This window comes from Strigops habroptila, chromosome 6, assembly GCF_004027225.2.
Source record: "Strigops habroptila isolate Jane chromosome 6, bStrHab1.2.pri, whole genome shotgun sequence".
Classification (NCBI taxonomy): Eukaryota; Metazoa; Chordata; class Aves; order Psittaciformes; family Psittacidae; genus Strigops; species Strigops habroptila.
The window spans coordinates 752,151-758,858 of NC_044282.2; the positions used below are offsets into that span (position 1 = coordinate 752,151).

A 6,708-nucleotide genomic window follows, 5' to 3' on the forward strand; every position below is an offset into this window, starting at 1 on the left:
TAAAGGGGGAGGGGGGAGGTGTCTCTTTTGCGGTTTTTTTGCATTACTATACTTGTACAGTGGTTACACCTCATGTTTCAGCTGTCAGATTTTAAATATGGAAATCCAAGACAGTCCTGGAGAGAAAAGTTATGCACATGTTTTATTTGATTCAGAATGAAGTACTCTGCACATCAATCAACTGTTCTAATAAATGACAAATCGGACAAACTATATACAAGTAATTTCGATATTCAGAAAGTCTGCTTTTCTGGATACCTATCGTGATGGCTGCTCTGAGAAAACCTGAATTCAACATATGTTTCACAGGAAACTTGATTTTGACCACATAATTCAGCATAACTTGTATTATACAGGACAACTGTGGCAACACTACCTAAAGTATACATGCTACCTTGGTGAAAAAGCAAGTATTATTAGTACAGTTAACCCTCAGAGGGTTAACTGTCTAGCTCAGTGCAGAACTAGAAGTCCACATTGCAGATTAAGTGCAACTGCAAATACATCAGTTCAAAACTCATTGAGAACTGTCCTGGGTTCAGCTATAGCAGTCATTTTTCTCCTGCTTAGTAGCTGGTGCAGTGCTGTGTTTTTTAACTTTCAGCCTGGGAACAACGCTGATAACACCGATGTTTTTAGTTGTTGCTAAGTAATGTTTACTCCAACCAAGGACTTTCTCAGTCTCATGCTTTGCCAGGGAGGAGGGGAAGCCGGGAGGAAGCAGAGACAGGACACCTGACCCAAACTGGCCAAAGGGGTATTCCATACCACAGCACGTCATGCCCAGTATATAAACCGGGGGGAGTTACCCGGAAGGCCCAGATCACTGCTCGGGTCGGGCTGGGTATCGGTCGGCGGGTGGTGAGCAATTGTATCCTCTCCCCTTGTTATTTCACTAATCGTTATTATCATTGGTGGTAGCAGTAGTGGTTTTGTGTTATACCTTAGTTGCGGGACTGCTCTTATCTCAACCCGTGGGAGTTACATTCTTCCCATTCTCCTCCCCATCCCTCCGGGAGCGGGGGGAGGAAGAAGGGGGAGGGGGGGGGGGAGTGAGCGAGCGGCTGTGTGGTTCTGAGTTACCGGCTGGGCTCAAACCACGACAAGAACAGAGCCTCAGTCAGTCCAAGATAAAACTGTGGAGTCTTCCACAAAAGCAAAAGTGATAGGCAGGTTTATAAATAAAACAAAGACACATTGTTTTACAAAAATATATGATGCCAACTTGAAGCAGGGTGTTGTGGAATCACACTGCTACACAAAGAGACTAGCAATGTATGCTGCTGTCTTCCTAAAGCTTTTGTCAAACTATATTTTTCTTAAGCTTCAGACAAGACACATCACCTTTAACACACACTAAATAGTCTGTCTTGAAGCCCCATGGGGACCCTAGGCTCTACCAACTTGGCATGCGTTAAAGGTGGTTGTACATGTTAACCTCACACTTTTAAGTCTTTGTCCAGACAGAACATTAGAATAGATAACTTGTTTGTAGGATGTAAGTATACAGAACTAGATAACAAACTGTTCCAATAGGTGTAAACAAAAAGTCAATGTGCTGACAATGGATTGCAGAAGACAGAAATAACAAGTTGGCATCCTTGGGGATGCCTGTCTAGCTCTCTGTTGTTTATTAATGATCTTGAAAGGTGCTGTGTGAATGTGGTCAAAATATGTAGTAACTGGAAATATCAGGAATGCTTCATATACTTAAAGAATGTGCCATAGCATTCAAATGCTTGCACTGACAAAGGTAATGCCATCATGCAGTGCATTAGAAGGACTTCTGGGAGCACATCCCCAGCACCATTAGCCTGTATTAATCTGAGCTGCTTCATACGTTCTTCTCCAGTGCTCAGTGGGAATGCACAGCCAATTTACCTAGGCACCTGTGGGAAAAGTTAAGGAGAATGACAGAATCACGGAATCACAGAATTGTTAGGGTTGGAAGGGACCTCTGGAGATCATCTGTGTACAAGACATTGAAAGAACAGAGGCACATGAGTGTTGATGACCTGTAGGGAAGTTGGATTTACAGATCTGATCTTCAGCCTCTCTCACCAGACGTCTGCCAATATACCAAAGGGGATGGATTCCTAAATTAGGTTAACTAGCCTCACCTTGCAAATACAAGCTTCCAGTCAAGGAAGCCTAGGTTTGAATGTTTTCTTTCCTGATAGCTTTAATGGGCAGAGATGTTCAGTGAAAAGTTCTTCTATAGCAATAACCATAATCTGGTCATATCAAATCAACCAGTGCCCAATTTGCATACAAAAGGCAGTTTATTCATAGAAAAATACATAGGTTTTTCAATTGTGAACTCCATCAGCTTGCTGCTCAAATTTCTAAATGTGTAATGTTTCAGTTAAGACACCTAAACTCTGTCTCAAGCACAGAATTAAACTAGCCAACAAGTCTGACATCAGGAAGATATTTTCCCCGCACAAGGGTCTTATGCTAATAGTGCAGCAAAAGCTAAACTGTGATTAGTCCATTTCCTTAGATTCCAGAATTGCAATCTTCCTTTTACTAAAACCTTTCGGGTTTAGTATTAAACCTCCTGGATTTTTCCATGTTTCTGTATAACTGACTATTTGGGTCCTGAGTAGTTTAACCCTTCCAAAACACATCATAGCAACATATTCCCCAGGCTTTCAAACCATGGTCAGTCACTGTTGTGTAACATACCAGAGTTATGTTGCTGGAGCCATGGCAGATAACTAGGGTGGTTACCTGTTAGTTCAGTGTCCTTATGTCCAGATGAAACAACACCAGAGGAGAGATAAAAGAATAGTGGAAGTTGACAGTCAGGTTCACACCTTTTGTCCCTGAAAACAAAAATATATATACCTATTACAGATGAATAGGTAAATGCACAGGTAGTTTCTCACCAGGTAAAAAATGCCTGTAGAATTCTCTGTGCTTATAAGAAAGGCAGGAAGCCCCAGAAGACTGTTAAAATACAAAGGGAGTTTCCCCATAACAATCCATGCTTGAGATCTAGCTTATTAATTGCAGCATGTTTTATTTGACTGTACCTCCCTCTGCTTCTTAAAATAGGACTGTCAAAAGGCATCGCTATATCAGCCGGTTCCTCTCTGCAAGTTAATCTATTATACAAGAAAAAGACTTTACAAATGGCTACATTAAAGACATCTAATGAAGTCAAAGCAGCTGTTTTAAAGCATATTCAAACAAAATCTAGTCAATGAGATTTGGCCTCTGAATTTCATGTTGTACTACTAGGTATGTAGAAATTGAGCTTTTCAGGGGAATGAAATCTTTAAATTAAGTGAAAAGTCAGGCTATTTGAGCACTTCATTATACTCTTTATTGAAGATCTTTCTCATCCATATTATCCTATTAAGGATTGCAGTGATACCCACAACTGTATTCACTGGTGCCATAAAAGGACACACACAGCACTCAAATCAGTGCTTTTGATACTTCTGTCCTTATTCAAGCTCAGTTCCTATTTATCTCAACATAAATTTTGTTACAGGATATGGAATTAAGCCATGTGTTTTTAACCCAACAATATTTTACATCCTGTAAAAATGTAATTTTCTGGGCCTTACAAAATATCAAAGCTTCAGATCATTATTAATTACTTATGCATGCATATTATTCCTCCTTCCCACTGACAGATCTTCTTTGAAGCAGAATGGGTGCATTTCCTTCAGGCTATTCTGTCTTAAAATGGTCAGCTTGAAAACCACATTTTTGTTACGCCTATCAAACGTGGTATCCATAACAGTAAAAATAACACTTAAGGCGACTGCAACTGAAAGAAACAAGAGAGAAATATACATGTGTATCCCTGACATTCAATTATGTGCCCATCCTAAATAAGCTGGTGTAAGCATGTTTTGCATGTTCAAGCTCTCATTTCTCCCTCACTCAATGATCTCATGCTTTTCATCAGGGAATTAAAAACTTCCTCTTTTTTTAATAATTCAGAGAATATTAGTTAAGTGCACTTCACCAGAAAGTGCGTATTTCTAACCAGGAAGTTTTATGGAGGGTCTCTTTAAGTAGTTCAGAATAAAAAAGCACTATGTCAGGTGGCCCTGGGTAGATTTTACACTGGAGTTTCAGTGATAAAATGTGGGCATATGTATTCCATTCCCAGCCATGAAAGGGGTGCCCATTGCATCTAATAGAAAACGCAATGTTTAGGAAATCATGGCTTTCATGTAAGGGAACAATCCTGTTTTAATTAAAATCAATTTGAAATATGACACTAGTATCAGTCGGAGTAAGTGCAAACCTTTATTTTTTTCAGGAATCAGTTTAATTCTTTGTGCTTCAGCTAGCAACTCTGATTCCCATCTATTACAAACTACAACACTAACTATGTTAAACGCAGAAAATCAAATTAAGAATAGCTAAAACACAAATTTGTTTGTGTTGCAGAAGCAATCAATAATTCCTGGAATACATATTCAAAAGTAGCATTGTCATGATGCATAGAAAATAGATATATATAATGGGCACTGTTTAAACTATGAGATATAATGTCAATTAACATGGGGGGGGCATTATTTAGCTCTATAATCCCTTTCAATTACATTATGCTTTTTCTCTCATACCCTTCCCATTTCCTTTTCCTCCCACTCCCACCCTATTCTCTGTCATCATGACATCCCTCTTCCATGTCCACTCTCTTCTCCCCGTCCTGCCGTCTGTGTGCTGAGCATCAACAGTGCCATCCCAGCGCACCAAACAGCACATTTCATCCTTCAACCATGGCCTTCCAGAGCCTTTTATTCACTGCTGATTTGTTTCCATATGCTGCAAAGAAGTGGAGGTTCAAGTTCCAATTTTTTTGTCTGCATCCTAAATTGGAGAATACAAACAACCTTCCATATAACCTCTTGGTGGAGTGAGTTATTCACCGCCCTAGAGTGCCTTAGTTTCAGCAATACGGCTGAGTGGATTGTACATACAACTGGGAACCCAGAAACTCCTCAGTGGCAGTAATAGTTTAACTAATGATTCTTTGAATGGATCTGAACAATTCATTAATCCTCTTTGTCTCAGATTATCTGCAAAGATTGGTATAATAACACTTTGCTTGCCTTCCTAACAGGATTTTGCAAGAAAGTCTGACATCCAAATTTTATTCTCTCTGTATACATGTTTCAGTTTAATTTATTTCAATGGGAATTATGCTTTTGCATCTGCAGGCAGAATTCAGCCCTTCTACAGTCAAGATTGTGTTGCTCTCTGAAGATGTAAACCTTAAGTTTTATTATATTTTTATTAAGAGACATATGCAAAATCAAAAGTTGAACAGAAGGCTGTTACTCCCATTAAGAAGAGGTATGACAGGGAAAAGCAAACAAGGAAAATGAAGAATGGTGTTCCCTTTAAATTAGAACAAATTTTTGTCCTGGAATAGAAGATGGAGCAAGAAGATGAGTGCTTTCAAGGGAAAGTGTGTTAAGTGCTGAAGACATTGACTACATTGTTTAAGAACACTTCATGCTTACTTAATGACTGATTACTCAGTAACGTTCCCAAGGTCAGCCAAACCTTGGGTATCTGTCATCTGAATGCCAGTTCCATGAATTAAAGTGACCCAAATTGCAGTAACTTTCGATAGCTGACATTTTTAAAGGCTGTGTCCCTTTATGATATTATTTGTTTATTTAAGCATAGTCAAAATATCTGGATTCCATCTGTTTAACTCCTAATGAACAGCACTCAAGTCCAAACATTTAGACCTTCCTACTTCGAACCTCAAAAACAAAAAAAAAAAAAAAAAAAAGTCCTCCAAGAAACATGTCTTCAATCCTCTCATTTCTCCTCCCCAGAGAAGATGTAGTAGAAGGCACAGCACAACCTAAAGGTCAACAGATTCATGCTCTGACAATAAATGGAGGCAGCAAATTCCATGGTAATAGATTCCTGACTCAGATGTGCCCTGTATCCCACCCAAAGCTAACTCTTAGCCCAAGTTTTGCAGGTATCCCCAATTCCATATTATCATAGATGCAAAGGAGATGTTCTTTGTTAATCAAGAAAAACATATTTATGACTTTGAGATTTAAAGCTAACTTTTTATCTCACAACCCTAAACATACCAAAAGGCAGCACAGATCAGCAAATGGGAGCATAGCACCTTCACGTATGTGGTACAATAGAACAGACATGTTCTGCTCCAGCCAGAGCTTTAGGTGGCCTCTAAAGTGTTGCACCATGAAGAGCATTTTGCTATGAGCTAATCATGAAGTTTTAAAAGCATGAATCTCCTGAAATGAAAGATTACAAAGGCCAAGCCACTATTTTTCAGCTTTTGGACATATAGAATCACACCTAGCATAAAAAGGGATCTGTAATAAAAGCTGCACACACTCTCTCAGCTGACTATAATTTTGAATGATTCAGTAAAATGTAACAAGAAAAAAATCTGTTCATACCAAAACGGCTATTCCTAGAATTACATTTGAGTGCCATGACATTACAATATAAATTATATCCTCACAAGAGTATTAGAAAAATGGGTAATTAAAAATGCCAATTTACACATATATGAAACATATTTCTATTGCTAAAATTAAGTGCTTATTATAGAAACCAATTATTAAGCTCTACCACACTTCAGATTTTATGAACTAAATCTAGAAAAGACTTGGCTGCCCAACTCCACCTTTAGGTACCTGAGGATAACATTTCAGCCTTACTGCAACCCACAGATCCTTT

General features: G+C 38.8%; 1 long non-coding RNA gene across 1 annotated transcript; it reads left to right on the forward strand.

Moving 5' to 3' along the window:
- Positions 1–826: 826 nt before the first annotated feature.
- Positions 827–5,594, forward strand: LOC115609421. The gene is made up of 2 exons (XR_003991857.1): positions 827–861; positions 5,190–5,594. It is a non-coding gene; the product is annotated as an uncharacterized LOC115609421 (long non-coding RNA).
- Positions 5,595–6,708: the final 1,114 nt, after the last annotated feature.